Below are 17,285 nucleotides of genomic sequence, written 5' to 3'. Positions count from 1 at the left end.
CCCTCTAGCAAATCAGCAATATCTTCATGGATCTCGTGCTGCACATCCTGCAAATGCAGCCTTATGGACGACTCCAGAGGCTCATCATCTGACTGTGATCCAGACTCTAGCTCACCCCAGGGACTTCTCGAACTGCCTGAGGACTCCTTCTCCACACTCTCTGTAAGCTGCAATTACGATAGTGAAGTGCCCTCACCAGTAGATATATTACCCCTGTCTGAGACATTGATTCCTGCCGAAGTGCCAGTACCTGCGATGGTGCTGAATGCTGAGAGTTGATGTGACCGTGCACACTCCAGTGCTGATCTTCAGACGAGGGTGGAGGTTTTTCAATATTCTCTGATGGAGACAGCACTGAAGAGGCTTCTCCTGTAAGGAACGGAATTATTTTAGGTTGGGGGTCATCGGTTAGCACATTATGAAAAGCGTCACGTCTAAATCTTAACTCAGATACATTTCCACACGGCGAGACATGCATTCATTAACTCCGTGGCAACTTTGAATCTATGAACGAAAACTTGTGCCCCCTGATGACGTTTACCAAGGTCCCGAGTGTGCAACCCCAGCCCCAAACACCTCGCATTTCGCCAATACACCTTAAAATCTCCGTGATCATTTCACCCTGTCACCCAGTATGATACCTCAGCCATCTCACCAGAAGCAGGCCGCCCTCCAATTTCACCAATGACTAAAATCCTATGAAAGAAAGTCCTTGTACCTCAAATGCGGTGAGAACCTTGAGCCTCATGACATCATCACCAGCATGGGAGCACTCGCAGGTGCTCCAAGCACGCTCCTCCCGAAAACATTAAGCATAGAGTTGGTGTTAACACTCTAAAGCACTGAAATGTCTCAGCAACATTATCAGATGAGCGCATCGGCAGCTGAAGCCTGTTCTCAGTCGGGTGAATGACCTCGTTCCGACCACCCAACATCCAAAATGAAAGAAAATAACTATACATAGGGAATTCTGGTATATGTCATTAGGCCGGGCCAAGCTTTTTCTTTGAGCTCCTCTAATATCTCCGTATGTGGTACAGTGCCAAATTTACTTGATTATGTTCCTACAAACGCCTTGGGACGTTTATTACTTTAAAGGCGATATATAAGAGCTATATAAACATATATCGTTGCTTATTTATGAATACTAAAGCCGAATGAAAGGTTTTGAGAAGTCGCCTTACTGCCTAGAAACAATCCTTATCCTGACTTAGATATTGAATAGATATCGTAACATAAATTGTGCAAATGATCGAAATGAAGTAAGGCTCCCCAAAAGAAATTCGACTGAAGCGCAGAGATTCCCTGAGAAATGTGTCTTCGATGGAATGACACATAACCTCATACCCCCTGCATATTTCCGATATGTAGATGATACGTTTGCTATATTTAAATCTGCAGCTCCATGTAGTAATTTCCTTACAATGGATACCATTTTGTGTTCAAATTCAACTTTGAAATGCAGCAGCCAAATGAACTACCTTCCTTGAAGTGCTGGTTGAGAAATCTGCCGGGGGATTCTCTACCATAGTCTACCGCAAGTCAACCTTCACTTCTCAATACACGTGTTGGGATCCTGGCACACTATAAGATTGGCCTTATCGGCAACCTCATAAATAGGGCCTAAGCCATTTGCTCACCATGCCAGCTTGGTGCTGAAATAGGGTGAATCAAAGGCACCCTGAGAGTGACTGCCCTTGACATCAATGCCGCATGTAACCAACTGTGGCATCAAGGAGCCCCACAAAAGCTTGAGTTAATCGGTATCTGGGTTGGAGTCATATGTAGCACAAAGAAAGATGGTTGTGGTTGTTTCAGATCAGTCATGTCAGTTCCAGGACATCAATGCAGGAGTTCCTCAGGGTAGTGTCCGAGGCCCAACCATCTCCAGTTGCTTCATCAGTGACCTTCCTTCCATAATAAGGTCAGAAGTGGGATGTTCGCTGATGATTGCACAATTTTCAGCACCATTCGTGACTCATAAGATACTGAGGCAGTACATGTACAAATGCAGCAAGACTTGGACAATATCCAGGCTTGGGTTGACAACTGGCAAGTAACATTCGCACCACACAAGTGCCAGGCAATGACCATCTCCAGCAACAGAGAACCTAACCATGCCCCTCGACAATTCATTCCATTGCCATCGCTGAATCTACCACTAGCAATATCCTTTGGGGTAGGAGGGGGTTATCATTGACCAGAAACTGAACTGGGATAGCCATATAAATACCGTCGTATCAAGAGCAGACCATAGGCTTGGAATCCTGTGCCAAGTAATTCACCTCCCTAACCCTAACCCTAACCCCAAAGCCTGCCCACAATCTACAATGCACAAGTCAGGAGGGTGATGGAATACTCGCCCCTTGCCTGGATGACTGCAGCTCCAACAGCGCACCATCCAGGACCAAGCAGCCAGCTTGATTGGCATGCCATCCACAAGCATTCACTCCCTCCACCGCAGAAGCACAGTGGTAGCAGTGTGTACCATCTACAAGATGCACTGCAGAAGCTCAGCAAGGCTCCTCAAATAGCACCTTCCAAACCCACGACCACTACCATCCAAAAGGACAAGGGCATCAGATACATAGGAACACCACCACCTGGAATTCCCCTCCAAGCCACTCATCATCTCGGCTTGGAAATATATTGTTGTCCATTCAAAGTTGCTAGGAAACAAATCAGGAACTTCCTCCCAACCAGCAATATGGGTGTACCTACACCACATGGACTGCAGTTGTTAAAGAAGGCATCTCACCACCATCTTCTCAAGAGCAATTAGTGACGGACACTAAATGCTGGCCTAACCAGCGAAGCCCACAACCCTTGAATGAATTTTTTAAAAATAAAAATATTGGTTCCCCTGATCAGATCATTTCATGCTGTATATGACACAAACTGATGAACTGGCCTGAGGCCCAGTCTACCTCAGATTACTCTGGAAGGACAAGGAACCTCAAACTTTTGAGCAGCAGGTGAAATTAGCTTTTCATCTTGAGTCTATGCCGTAGCAGCATAAATGGCATTCACCACTAATGGGATGATGCCATAAAGCCAATTAAACGTCCTGCCTATCAAATAAATGAGTAATGTGGTATGAACTTCAGTGCCAGTGTGATGCTAGGTATGTAGGCCGTATGTCCCAAAGACTGGCAGAACATGTCAACCAGCATGTCCCTTCCGCTGTTCACAATGGGTAAGGTACAGACTGTACCCAACAAGCCCGTGCATGTAAAATTTAAAACACAGTTTCCCAACGTTAGGTGTGATTCAGCGATTGGGCATCACTTGTTATAGAATCCTCAGTGTGCTAAGAATTACGCTGACAACCAATTTCAGGTTGTCAGGCAGGCTGACAGTGTGGGGCATTTGCGTGTCCTGTGTATTAATACACAGGGCCCTGATGTTTGCAGACAGAAAGAATTTGTGCCTGTTTCAGCCAAATAAAATAAGTGACTGCCATTCGCTGGTTCATTCCACGGGGCAATTCTTTGACCAATCAGATTCAAGCTGCCTGGATTAAATTTTAAAAATTGCTTGGCAGTTAAATGCCAGCCGTCTTCAACTGGTGCCTTCTCAATGGCAACGCCTCTACCATTCAGAGTCCACTTGCCAACCAATCAGCGCGCTCTTCCCATGCAGTATAAATTTATTTTTTCCCCATACATTTGTTATCCTGCGAATTGACTGATGAGTGCAAGATGGAATGCTTCAACAAGCATAACTCTTTATTAGGCAACACTCAAGTCATGTCCTACCAAACAACTATATGTTATCATTATTGACCGTGAAGAGTAACATGCTTAAGATCCAGGCATTTGTCATCTGCTGTATTTTGAAATTGCCTGTGTTCAGTGTGCAACCTTGAAATGCGGTGCTTTCCCTAGGTCAACCTCTGAGTGTTAAAACCAGCGCCACAAAATCAGAGTAAATAAAATCCAATGACACAAGTGGTGAAAAAATAAATTGCTGCTATGGTTTCTAATAAAATGATAGAGGCATGAAAAGTACATAATTAGAATTCAAAAATTATCAGGTCAATAAATAAATAAATTACAGCATATTGTCCAACGAGCTAATTCACGATATCGATGTGAAGATCAAACTTACGACGGACGTGTGTAGTAAAAGAAAAAAAACAGGTTTGTTGTTTTCAACTAATGAACCTAGTGTCGAACATACGTTCTGTACATAAAAACGCACTATTTGCACCCATATATTCATAGCTTGCGGTCATTTTTGCCTACTGAGTAACCTTTGCCCATGGAGGGTAAATTTGGCTGCGTTGTGATGAAGCTAATTCGAACGACGGAGCCGGAGTTAATTCTCGACTGCAAAATGTAAGAAACCAATTGTGCCGTAGTATTATAATCTTCTGTGGCAAAAAACCCCAGAGGGCTGCTACTGGCCAGCCCTTGAGTACATTCAAAACTTGGATATATACGTTTTCCTGGATTGTAAGGAAATAAAGTGATATGGGGATAATGTGGGAAGATCAAGTTGCAGTAAATGATCAGTGATGATCTTACTGAACGACGGAATAGACGAAGGCTGGTCCTTTTTTTTATTATCTTTTGTTCTTATTCGCATCTGTCAATAAGGTCTGTTGGAAGTCAGCAGCCACCTTGCTTCATAGTGGAAATTGAGAATGTGAAATAGGAAGTCCAATACTCGATGGATTTTACTTGAGAAAATACGGAAACTGGTTTCAAATGGATTGCACTGAAATACTAAAAAAAACTAAGGAGGATATGTCTGAGGGATCCATTTATTAGTATCCATATACTATACGTGTCCAAAAGAAACTTCACATTTACTGATTCCTCTCTTTTGGAATCTTTTGAAATGAATTAACCGAGAGAGGACGTAAGAGTGGGATATGCATGAACTTTTAGAAGACCTTTGATAAGTTGTGATATCGGAGACTTCTTAAAAATGCTGCAGCATGTCAGAGGCCAGGTAGAAAAATGGAGAAATGGATTTTCCTGAACACAGAGATAAGCTAAGAGCTCCGAGCGATTTCTTCGAGGAGCATCAAGCGGAAGTAATGCCCCACCTCAGTGACGGAACAACTGTGCTTCATTATAAACATAAGTTATTTGGGCTAGCACATATTTTTATTCTTTCTTCAGATATTAGCGTCGTTGGAAATTCCAGTATTTGTTTCTCATCCATAATTGCCCTTTAGAAGGTGGTTTCGAACCGCGTTTTGAATTGCTGCAGCCCAACAGGTGCAGATACACCAAGAGCTGTGTTGGAAGGGAGATCCAGGATTTTGACGTCGCTGCAACCAAGAAAAGATAGCATGTGTTTTTTAGGATAACTTGCAGGTGACTTTCTTACCATGCATTTGCTGCCTTCGTCCTTATAGGTGGTAGAGGTCGCAGGTTTCGAAGGTGCTGTAGAAGGGCGCTTTGTGAGGCGCTGTAATGTATCTTGTATCAATGACTTGGATGACGGGGCCGAATGTATGGTTGCTAACTTTGCTGTTGACACAGAGATAGGTAGAAGATAACTTGTGAAAAGAACATAAGGAGTCTGAAAAGCTAAATAGGCTAAATGAGTGGGGAAAAATGGCAGATGAAGTTAAATATGAGAAATTGTGATGTTGCCACTTTGGCAGGGAGACTAGAAAAGCAACATATTATCTAAACAGATTGCAGAAATTCTGATGGACAGTGCGATCTGGGTGTCCCGATAAATGAAGCACAAAACGTTTGTATGCAGATGCAACAAATCATTAGAAAGGAAAATAAAATGTTGTTGTTTATTGGAAGGAGGATGGAGCATAAAATGTGAATATATTGCTACAGCTGTACAGGGCGTGATGACATCCAGAATATTGTGTACAGTTTTGGCCTCCTTCTTTAAGAAGGGACATAACTGCATTCGAAGCTGTTCAGAAAAGGTTCACTCAACCGATCCCTCTGCTAGGGACGTTATTTATGAGGGAATGTTGGACAGGTTGGGCCTGAATCCATTTGCATTTAGAATAATGAGAGGCGATCTTATTCAGACATATAAGATCCTGAGGGGATATAAGAGAGTGGATGCTGAAACGATGTTTCCCCTTGTCGTAGAGGCTAGAACTGAGGGACACAATTTACAAATAAGGCGTTTCCCATTTAAGGCAGCGATGTGGGGAAATGTTGGTTTCTCTCTCAGAAGCCCTTGAGTCCGTGGAACTCCCTTCCCATGGAGCAGTGGAGGCAGGGTCATTGAATATTTTTAAGGCAGATGCATTAGAATTTTGACTAACAATGGAGTCAAAGGGTATCAGGGGTGAGCGGTAAAGTGGAATTAAGGCCACAATCAGATAGCCCTTGAGCTTATCGAATGGTGTAGCGAGCTCGAGGCGCCAAGTAGCCTCCTCTTGCTCTTAATTCGTATGTTCGTAAATATATGGTACACAGTGCTGCCAGTATGGGTCGTAGGTGGAATGAATGAATATTTAAGTTGGTGGATGGTTCGCCGATCAAGCAGCTTGCTTTGTCCTGGATTCTTTTGTGCTTTTTGCGTGTTGCTGAAGCCGCACCCATCTAGTCAAGTGTGCTATTACATTGTCAATTTGTATCTTATAGATGCTGGACAGGCTGTGGGCGTCAGGAGATGAGCTGCTCGCCCCAGAATATCGATCCTTGGACAAGAATTTTGTCTCAACACGTTTTTTTGGTTAGCCATGTTAAGCTCCTGGCCAATGCTAATCCCGAGGACGCTGTTGCTGAGGATTCAGCAATGGCTGTGCCATTGAACGACAAGAATAGATTATTAGATTTCCTCTTGTTGGAGATGGGCATTGCCTGGCAAATATGTGGCGTGAATGTTACTTGCTACTTAGCATTCCAAGCCTAGATGTTGTTCAGCTCTTGCTGCCTTACGGAATGGACTGCCTCAGTATTTGAGGAGGTTGATGCAACCATCATCACTTTTGACCTAATTAAAGAGGGAAGGTTATTGATACAGCAGCTGAAGAGGATTGCCCCTGGGCAACACCCTGAGGGACTCATGAAGTGATATCCTAGAGTTGAGATAACCAACAAGCATAATCATTCTCCTTTGTGCTATGTATGACACTAACCAGTGGAGAGTATTCCCCCGATCATCATTCATTTCATTTTTTCTAGTGCTCCTTGATAATACACTGGGTCGAATGCTGCTTTGATGTCTAGTGCAGCCATTATCAGCTCACCTCTTGAGTTTGGCCTTTTTGTCCAAGTTTGAGCCAAGGCTGTATTGCAGTCAGTGTCCATTTGTCCCCGGCAGAACTCAAACTGAGCTTCATTGAACACGTTGTTTCTCTGTAAATGCCATTTGATTTTTTTATTCATTGATGCGATGTGGGCATCGCTGGCTAGGCCAGCATTTACTGCCCATCCTTAATCGCCCTTGAGAACTCAGCGTAAGATAATCTGTGAAGACAGGAGCTCCCAGTCACATGGGGTGGTTGATGCAAATAATATTCATCACTTGAATGGGGCCTGGTATACATAAGGGAGAGAAGTTATAATAAAAATATGGTGGAAGGTATAGGATAGGTGCTTTAAAATGACAGCCATGAAATATAGGCATTTTCTATTTTCAATAAAGCCACATAAGCACATTGAAATAATATTAGCCATTATAGAAGCAGAACAATATAGAAGATTGCATAAAAGCAAAATACTGCGGATGCTAGCAATCGGAAACAAAAACAAGAATTGCTGGAAAAACTCAGCAGGCCTGACAGCACATATGGAGAGAAGGACAGAGTGAACATTTCGAGTCCGTATGACTCTTCCTCAGAACTAAAGGGAAGTAAAAATGTGGTGAATTATATACTGTTTAAGAGGGCTGGGACAGATGAAGCTGGATAGAAGGCCAGCGATAGTTGGAGGAAATAGAGAGATTGTAAAAGATGTCATAAAGAAAAGAGCGAAGGGGTGTTGATGGTGGTGATACTGGCTAAATGAGGTGCTAATCGTGACATCAAGAGTAGAAAGCATGAAGAGCAAGTGACAGATGGCCCGAATGTGGGTGGGGTGGGTGGGTGTGGGAGAAAAGATCGAAATAGGCCAAAAGATGGGGATAAATCAATGAATGGGAACACATTTTTAAAATGATAATAATAATAGGAATAGATGGGAAAAATAAGTATAATAATTCAAAAATAAATATTTGAAAATAGGTGATCAAAAAGCGGTGAGGATGGAGGAGAGGGTTCATGATCTGAAGTTGTTGAACTCAATGTTAAGTCCGGAAGGCTGTAAAGCATCAAATCGGAAGATGAGGTGCTGTTCCTTCAGTTTGACTTGAGCTTCACTGGAACATTTCAGCAGGCCGAGGTAGGGCATGTGAGCATGAGAGCAGGGTGGTGTGTTGAAATGGCAAGCGACACGAAGGTCTGGGTCATGCTTGCAGACAGACAAAAGGTGTTCCGTAAAGTGGTCACCCAGCATGCGTTTGGTCTCTCCAATGTAGAGGAGACCGCACTGGGAGCAGGGAATGCGGTAGACCAAATTGAGGGAAGTGCAAGTGAAGCGGTGCTTCACTTGAAAGGATTGTTTGGGCCCTTGGAAGGTGAGGAGGGGCGAAGTAAAGGGGCAGGTGTTGCACCTTCTACGATTGCATGGGAAGGTGCTGTGGGAGGGGTTTGAAGTGTTGGGGGTGATGGAGGAGTGGGCCAGAGTGCCCCGGGGGGGAACGGTGCCTACAGAATGCCGACAGGATGGGGTGAAGGTGTCTGGTGGAGACATTTTGCTGGAGTTGGCGTAAATGGCGGATGATGATCCTTTGAATGCGGAGGCTGGTGGGGTGAAGAATGAGGACAAGGGGGACCCTATCATGGTCCTGGGAGGGAGAGGAAGGTGCGAGGGCAGAGGTGTGGGAGATGGACCGGACATAGTTGAGGGCCCTGTCAACCGCCGTGGGTGGGAAACCTCAGTTAAGGAAGAAGGAAGGCAGGTCATTGAGTGGCCTATCGAGCCTGCTCGGCCACTCAATGATATCATAGCTGAGCTGATAATCCTCAACTTCGCTTTCCGGCCTTTTCCCTATAACCCTTGATTCCCTGACTGATTAAAAATCTGTCTATATCAGCCGTGAATATATTTGACGGCCCAGCCTCTGCAGCCCACTGCAGTGAGGAGTTCCATAGATTGACTACCCTCTGAGAGAAGGAGTTCCTCCTCATCTCTGTTTTAAATGGGCGATCCCTTACTCTGAGATTATGCCCTCTGATCCTCGACTCTCCCACAAGCGGAAACAACCTCTCAGCGTCTACCCTGTGAAGTCCCCTAAGATTCTTACGTGTTTCAGCAAAGTCGCCTCTCATTCTTCTGAACTCCAATGAGTACAGGTCCAAACTACGCAACGTCTCTTCACAGAAACATCCCTCCATCCCCGGGATCAACCTAGTGAAACTTATGTGGACTGCCTTCAATGCACTGGCATATCTTTCCTTAAATAAGGGGACCAAACTGTTCACAGTATTCAAGGTATGGCATAACTAGCACCTTGTACAGTTTTAGCAAGGCTTCCCTATTTTTAAACTCTATTCTCTTTGAAATAAATACCAACATTTCATTTGCCTCACCTATTACACTTAACTTTTTGGGATTCATGCACGAGGTCCTCTAAATCCCTCTGTGCTGCAACGTTGTTCAGTCTTTCTCCATTTAAATGATATTCAGCTCCCCTATTCTTCCGGCAAGAATGCATAACCTCACAACTTCCTTCATTATATTCCATCTGGCACGTTTTTGCCCACTCACATAACCTGCCTAGATCCTTCTGTAGTCTCATTGCGTCATCATCACCACTTGCTTTTCCACCTACTTTTGTGTCATCCGCAAACTTGGTGATAGTACTTTTATTCCCCTCATGTAAGTCATTTATACATATTGTAAATAATTGTGGCCCTAGCACTGATCCCTGTGGCACTCCACGAACTACAGGTTGCCATCTTTAAAATGCCTCCCATATCCCAACTCTCTGTCTTCTATTAGTTAGCAAGTCCTCTACCCATGCTAATATACTACCCTCAACACCATGGGCTCTTATTTTATTAACTAGCCTTATGTGTGGTACTTCATCAAACGGCTTTTAGAAATCCAAATATATTACATCTACTGGTTCTGCATTATGTATCCTGCTTGTTACCTCTTCAAAGGGTTCTAATAAATCTTTCAGGCATGGTTTCCCATTTATGACGCCATGCTAAGCCTGCTTGATCATATTATGCATTTCTAAATGCTCTGCTATTACCTCCTTTATAATAGACTCCAACATTTTCCCAATGACAGATGTTAAGCTAACTGGTCTATAGTTGCCTGTTTTTGTTTCCGTTCCTTTTTTGAATAAGGGTGTCACATTGGCAGTTTTCCAATCCTCTTTGACTTTCCCAGAATCCAAGGATTCTTGGAAGATTGCTACCAGTGCATCCTCTATCTCTGCAAATATTTCTTTTAATATCCCACGACGCAACCCATCAGGTTCAGGGGACTTATCGGACTTTAGCCCCATTAGCTTCCCTAGTACATTTTCTCTAGTGATACCTATTGTATTTATTTCCTCCCCCCACTTTTGCCCCATGATTATTTAATACTTTCGATAAGCTATTAGTGTCTTCTACCATGAAGATTGGTGCAAAGTATTTATTCAACTCCTCTGCCAAGTTCTCGTTCCCCATTATTATTTCCCCTGTCTCATTTTCTAAGAGGCCTATAGTGACTTTGGTTTCTCTCTTCCTTTTTGTATATTTAAAGAAGCTCTTTATTACTTTTTATATTACTTGCTAGTTCACCCTCAAACTTTGTTTTCTCCCTCTTAATTAATTTTTTGGTCATCTTCAGTTGGTTTTTAAAACTTTCCCAATCCTCTCGCTTACCAGTAAACTTTGCCACGGTGTATGCTTTTGCTTTCGCTTTGATACTACCCTTAACTTCCTTGGTTAACCACGGTTGGTTTATCCCCTTCTTACAACCCGTTTTCCTCACTGGGATATATCTTTGTTGTGAGTCATGAACTATTTTCTTAAACGTCTGCCATTGGTCATCAACCATCTTTTCTGCTCAACTCCTTTCCCAGTCGACTGCAGCCAACTCTGTCCTTATTCCTTTCTAATTACCCTTATTGATGTTCAGCACAGTTTTTCCCGAACTATGTTTCTTGCTCTCAAACTGAATGCTAAATTCCACCATGTTATGGTCACTGTTTCCTAAGAGATATTTTACTCTGAGATAATTTATTAAAACTGTCTCATTACACATTATCAGGTCCAAAATAGCCTGGTTGGATACACACATAGTGTTCTAGGAAACTGTCTCGAATACACTCTATGAACTCTTGCTCCTGGCTACCTCTGCCAATTTGATTTTCCCAATCTACATGGAGCCCGTAGAGGGTTTTAGACAAATAAAATAGTGACTCCGGCGATGCCCAGGCCACACCGCTGACCACAGTTAGAACTTCGACCTTAACATTTTCCGCTGAAGGTTTAGGGCCTTTTGCTGCTGGCCGCAGAATTCAGCCATCGATGAAAGCAGCGTCGAGGATTACTGGCCAGTCGCAGAAGGCCTAGGTCATGGCCTATTTCCTTCCCGATGAATTAGGGTTCTGTGAGCATTGTTTTTTTTTTATTATTACAGAAAGGTTTTGCAGTTGACAAGGTTTATTTAGAAACCGGTGGTGCGTGAAGGGATGGATGTGTGGTGGGATGTGGTTTAGGGGCTGGGATGATTTGGAGTGTAGAGGATTTTGTGGGATGTCTTTGGTGGGGTAGAGTGCTGATGAGCTGATAGAGGATGTTTGGGGTAGGTTTGCGGGTTGGTTGAAGATGGTTGGGTTCGCGAGTTGGTGGAAGGAGGTTGCGGATGCATGGGGAGTATGAGTGGGTGAGCGAGAAGTTAATTGTTCAACAACTTTATTTTTGAATTCATTTTTGAGCCCTCCCCGATAGCGCTTCTGTGTTCTGCACATGTAATTAAAAGTATAAACATCTTGGAGTAAATTTCAGGGCAAATTCAGCGTATCGAGCCATAGCCTACTGTACCGGCGTCAGTGTTGGTGGCATCAGGCGAACAGCGAATCTCTGACCATCGGACGAGTTTCGATCATTTCGAGTATAAGTACGGTACATGTTCTGGGTTCGAAGCTACTCTGGATTCCGACATGCAACACCGGCAAATGTCTCAAAGTTCGCTGCTAATTCAAATGGAAGATCTATGCCGTTAATTAATGGATGAACAAAATTGAAATGTCCTGTAACATTTTTCATGTTTCTGTAATATCTACATCCCAATGTGCTTCAATCATGTCTACTTTATTTGAAATGATGTGCCACAAAACATAAGAATATTCCATTATCTTTAAGCACACTTCAGTCTTCCGAGGTTTCATGTATTTTTTTACTTTCTACCAAAATTGTTCTAGATGCGTCATGCTGCCAAATTGTGTTTATCCGTTAGGGGTGATGTCGTCCTTCTGTTATTGATCCTATCTCCTTTAAATCTGTAGCCATCAACCGTCTCCTAAAAAAACAAATTTGAGCACCCTTTCCTTGTCAGCCAGTGCCCAACCCACCCTACCATCATCTCGAAACGTATTTTCCCATCTCAAGTGCTTGGAAGTCTTGTGCAGTCCCAAATTTATTCTTATGTTCCTACAGCTCCATGTTTGTACCCATACAATCAGGTTTTAGAGCCTTTCACAGTACCAATAGCCTCTTGTCAAAGTGAAAATTATATCCTCTAAGACAGTGACAAAGAGCAAATATCCCTGCTGGTTCTTCTTCACCTGCCAGTAGATTGACAGAGCTGATCACACCATGCTGCTCCTGCTGGTTGGGCCTGCATTTGCTTGGTTCAGTTCTTGTCTATCTAACCTTAGGCAGGGAAACATCACCAATGGCTGATGTCCCTATTACCGCCGAATTAACTTTAATGTCCCCCCAAGTTTCCATCCTTCCATCCCACCTATTCGTAACTACTTGGCAACATCTTCCAAACACCTCAGTTTCCCTTTACTATCACTTCTCTCGACCACTTCTCCGTCTCTAAATTATCAGACAGCTTATTCAATTCCTGTGCTAATGTGCTGAAACTAACTACAATTAAATATTTAAGACTGAGTGTATTGGGTTTGATTTCCAACATACTTGTTAAACTAGGCAGTTGGCAAGCGTGGTGTCATAGATGACCCTCACATGACATTCCAACCTCATATTCAAGCTATTACTATTACTACCTATTTTTACCTCCAAAACGGCACACGAATCCGAGCCTGCTTGGGCTCTTCTGATGCTGAAACCCTCACCTATGCTTTCGGACTTAACCATTCTTGTATATTCCTGGCGGGCCACCCACATTCTACCCTCTGTCAACTTGAGTTCCTTCAAAATTCTGTCCTATGTCCTAACTCGCCCAAAATCCCCTTCGTCCATCATCTTTGTTTTCGCTGACAAACACTAGTTCCCCGTTAAATAACGCCTTGATTTTAAAATTTTCGTTCCATTTGTCAGATCCCTCCATGGCCTCGCCTCTTCCAATCTCTGTAATCTCCTCCAGCCATATAACCGTCAGAGGTGTCTGTACTCGACGAATTCCGGCCACTTGAGAATTTCCGATGTTAATTGCACCGCCATTGGAGGCCGTACCTTCAGGTGTCTCGGCCCTAAAATCTGGAATTACTCCCCAAAATCTGTCAGCCTCTTTACCTCGCTTTTGTTCATTAAGCACGATTTAGAAACTATCTATTTGGCCAAGGTTTTGGTTACCGACTAATATCTCGTTATGGCGCTCGGTGTCATATTTTGTTTTTTAACATCTCTATGAAGCAGCTTGGAATATTTTATAATGTTTAAGGTGCTTTATAAATTGAACTTACTGTTGCTTTTGATGTTGTACTGTCATCACCGTTCAACGTCTATCATTCCAAATAAACGTTTAATGCAAGTTCCCTGGAATTTAATTTCACACGAGATTTGATAAAGTTCAAAGACGGGTATTGGGTTTGCAATGCACAATTAACCATATCAACATCTTGCGGATTACCACTGACCAGAAACTGAACTGGACCCAGCCATATAAATACTGTAGCGACAAGAGCAGGTCAGAGGCTGAGAATTTGGCGGTGAGTAACTCACCCACTGATTTCCCAAAGCATGACCACAAGGCACAAGTCAGGAGCGTGATGGAATACTCTCCACTTGCCTGGATGAGTGCAACTCCAATAACACTCAAGAAGCTCGACATCACCCTGGACAAAACTGCCCGTTTGACTGGCACCCTGCCTACCGCCTTCAACATTCACTCCCTCCATCACCGAAGCACAATAGTAGCAGTGTGTACCATCTGCACTATGCATTGCAGCAACTCACCAAGGCACCTTCGTCAGCGCCTTGCAAACTGGCGACCTCTACCCTCTAGAACGGCTAGGACAGCAAGGGCTTGGGAACAGCAGCACCTTCAAGTTCCCCTCCAAGCTACATACCATCTTGTATACGATATAACCGTTCCTTCAACGTCGCTGGGCGAATATCTTGGAACTCCCTTCCCCATAGCACTATTGGTGTTCCTGCAGCACATGGACTGCAGCGGCCCGGACCTTTTATCATTCATTCGGGGGACGTGGGCGCCTCTGGCTAGGCCAACATTTATTACCCATTCCTAATTGCCCTTGAGATGATGATGGCGAGCTGCCTCTTCAAAGGCAATTACGGATGGGTAATAAATGCTGCTCTAGCCAGCCATGCCAGCATCCCATGAAGAAATTTTTTTTTTAAAACTGCACACGTTGATTGAAATTGGGGCACAATGTAAACCCATTGCTAGTTGATCATTACGATGATTGTAGCGTGCCTCCAGTGCTAAGTGAGCTGTTCAGTTGTTGCACATCTCAGGACAGAGAACAAAACCATGAGGGGCTACCACAATTCAAAGCTAGCAGCATTAAAGCCAAACTGGAACTGTCAAAGAGGGGGAGTATTTTGAGAGTAGCAGATACAGCAAGTGGCAGGGGGACAGTGTCTATACAGGATGAGCACTGAATAGTGGTGCAACAGGCAGAGAATGTGCGCCGATTTTCTCCAGAAAAGCACTGGGGTCTTGGAGCAGGGTGTGGACAAGGGAAGATAAAATGTGAGACTGTTTGGAATCGGGAATTCAGGTTTCATTTACTGGAGTTCCAGTGAGACAAGCCGATCGAAGACAGCCAGGCTCGGAAGGAGATGTGCATCCCAATTTCCTTCATCCCTGCTTACTCAGCTTCCTCCTCTTCTTCTTGACCTCGCCCTTCTTACCTCCTGTACTTTCCCTTCTGCTTATCCCACTCCTCAGCAGCTGTTCTCCATATACCTAGTGACAAGGGTTGTGTCGTCGTGATGGTGAGATTATGCAGGCAATGAGGAACAAGGAAAACCTTGCCGCAGCATGCCAATGATTTGCTGAATGACATTTCATCTACCAACAGAGCTTTCATTGCGTAGAGCACTGTATATTACATATAAATGTGAGTTGTGCTCCAGGATCATGGACCAGTTGGCCAATGTCTAACCGTTATCGCAAAGTGACCTGGATTCTCGTAGCGTCACAAGTCTTGTTGGTACGCTTACTGGGCAGAATAAATATCAAAATTATTGCTGACAGGATACCGGGCAATGACCTGCATGAGGGTTTGAGCACACAGCAGCTTGACATTGAGCCGACAGAAGCCTTTGCTGTTGTGGTACATCTCTTGAATTTACATGAGACTCTCTCGAAGCAATATGGGTGCAATCAACAACTCTGTACACATTGGGGAAATATGCTCTCCAGTAGAAGTCACGTTCCTGCACTGCATGCTTCTCTGTGGAAGGAGAGAATGCAATATATCCCCCTCTTTTTTACCTGCCTTAGACAACAATGGACGGTGAACCATGAGGTTTTGGTGATGCCACCTGCTCCATTTTAGAAGAAGCCCGTACAAAGAAGTTCCTAGCTATGGTCACTTTTACAGACACTGGAAATGCTAATTTTGTTCTCCTCTGAAGCTTCAGGAGCACATCGTGGATTTCAGTGGGCAGCTCATTCGTGAAATGGAGACGTTGCACAAATTCCTTATCGCTGGTGAAGAGATAGGTGAAATAGTCCCTGAACACTGTGGGAGGATTGGTTTCCTCGTGAGAACCCTTCTTCCCATCCTTCTCCTCCTATCGAGCAGCATGGCATCCTTTGCATTTCATCCGCTCATATGCTCTTGTCAGGTTGAAGGCAAAGGGGCATGGAAACTGCAGGGCCCATGGCTGGCAACAGATGGAATGAGAATACCTTTGAGTGGGAAAACCAAGGTTTTAGCAGTTGTCGGCCCACTCCCTATAGCATTTACCAGCTTTATGTAACATTACAAACCTCCAAAAACTTCTACCAACTCAGCCAACACTCGTAGAAGTCAACCAGCAAATAACCTGAAAATGGCTGAAGATCCTGTTAACTAGCACTGGTAGGGGATTCTTACTGCTGCGGAATGCATGTTCGTCTGTGTGGTGTTAAAAGTGGGCGTTAACGAGAGCGTTAAGGTTGAAAATTGGACCGCTCGTAAAATCAGCATTGCACGCTTAATGACATCACAACCTGCCTCCTTTGCATTGTCCTGACTCACAGGTTCGGTGTCCATGCTAACAAGCTAGCCAAAATGGCATCGAGTGCAGTGCACACCAGAAATGCCTGATCACACTGCGGACTCCCCTCTGGACAAGAAATTATGCCTATTGAATAAAACGTACGGGCGGTATGCAACCAAACCCTGTTGTCTTTATATCCAAACTGCTAATACTCGTGGATCTTATTCCCATGATTCAAACGAATTGGCAAATCGGGCAAAGCACTAAAACAACTCTTTATAAAGCTTCAGCGCCAAGACTTCAAACTCGGGCAACCAAATAAAACGAAATATAATCATAAACAGGACTGAGTTGCTCGTGGCTTGACAGCCGGATGACCTGGGCTCAGGAATCTTCATGCCCCAGGGCATAAAGTTGGAGGCCCTCATTGGAGTTTCGAAGAGCAATCTGAGATCAAGTGGAGGACACTTTCACGCCTTGATTTGTTGACTTGCGTCTTGGCATTGTTGGTATATTTTATTATGATAAAGTGTGAGCCCTTGCTAATTACACGTTTCACTCAATAGACGCCGCAAACTGAAATCCTATTTTATTGAAATTATTCCAATAATCTCATTTTAGTTGTATATATGCTCAGTTAAACTCTTTTCCACAACTGAGGAACAAACGTTGGATTTTTGTTTCAAGAATCGTTCTGTTATTCCGTATCTCA

This window comes from Cetorhinus maximus, chromosome 10 (assembly GCF_964194155.1).
Source record: "Cetorhinus maximus chromosome 10, sCetMax3.hap1.1, whole genome shotgun sequence".
NCBI lineage: Eukaryota > Metazoa > Chordata > Chondrichthyes > Lamniformes > Cetorhinidae > Cetorhinus > Cetorhinus maximus.
The sequence above is the reverse complement of the archived record's forward strand: the minus strand, read 5'-3'. Positions refer to the sequence as shown.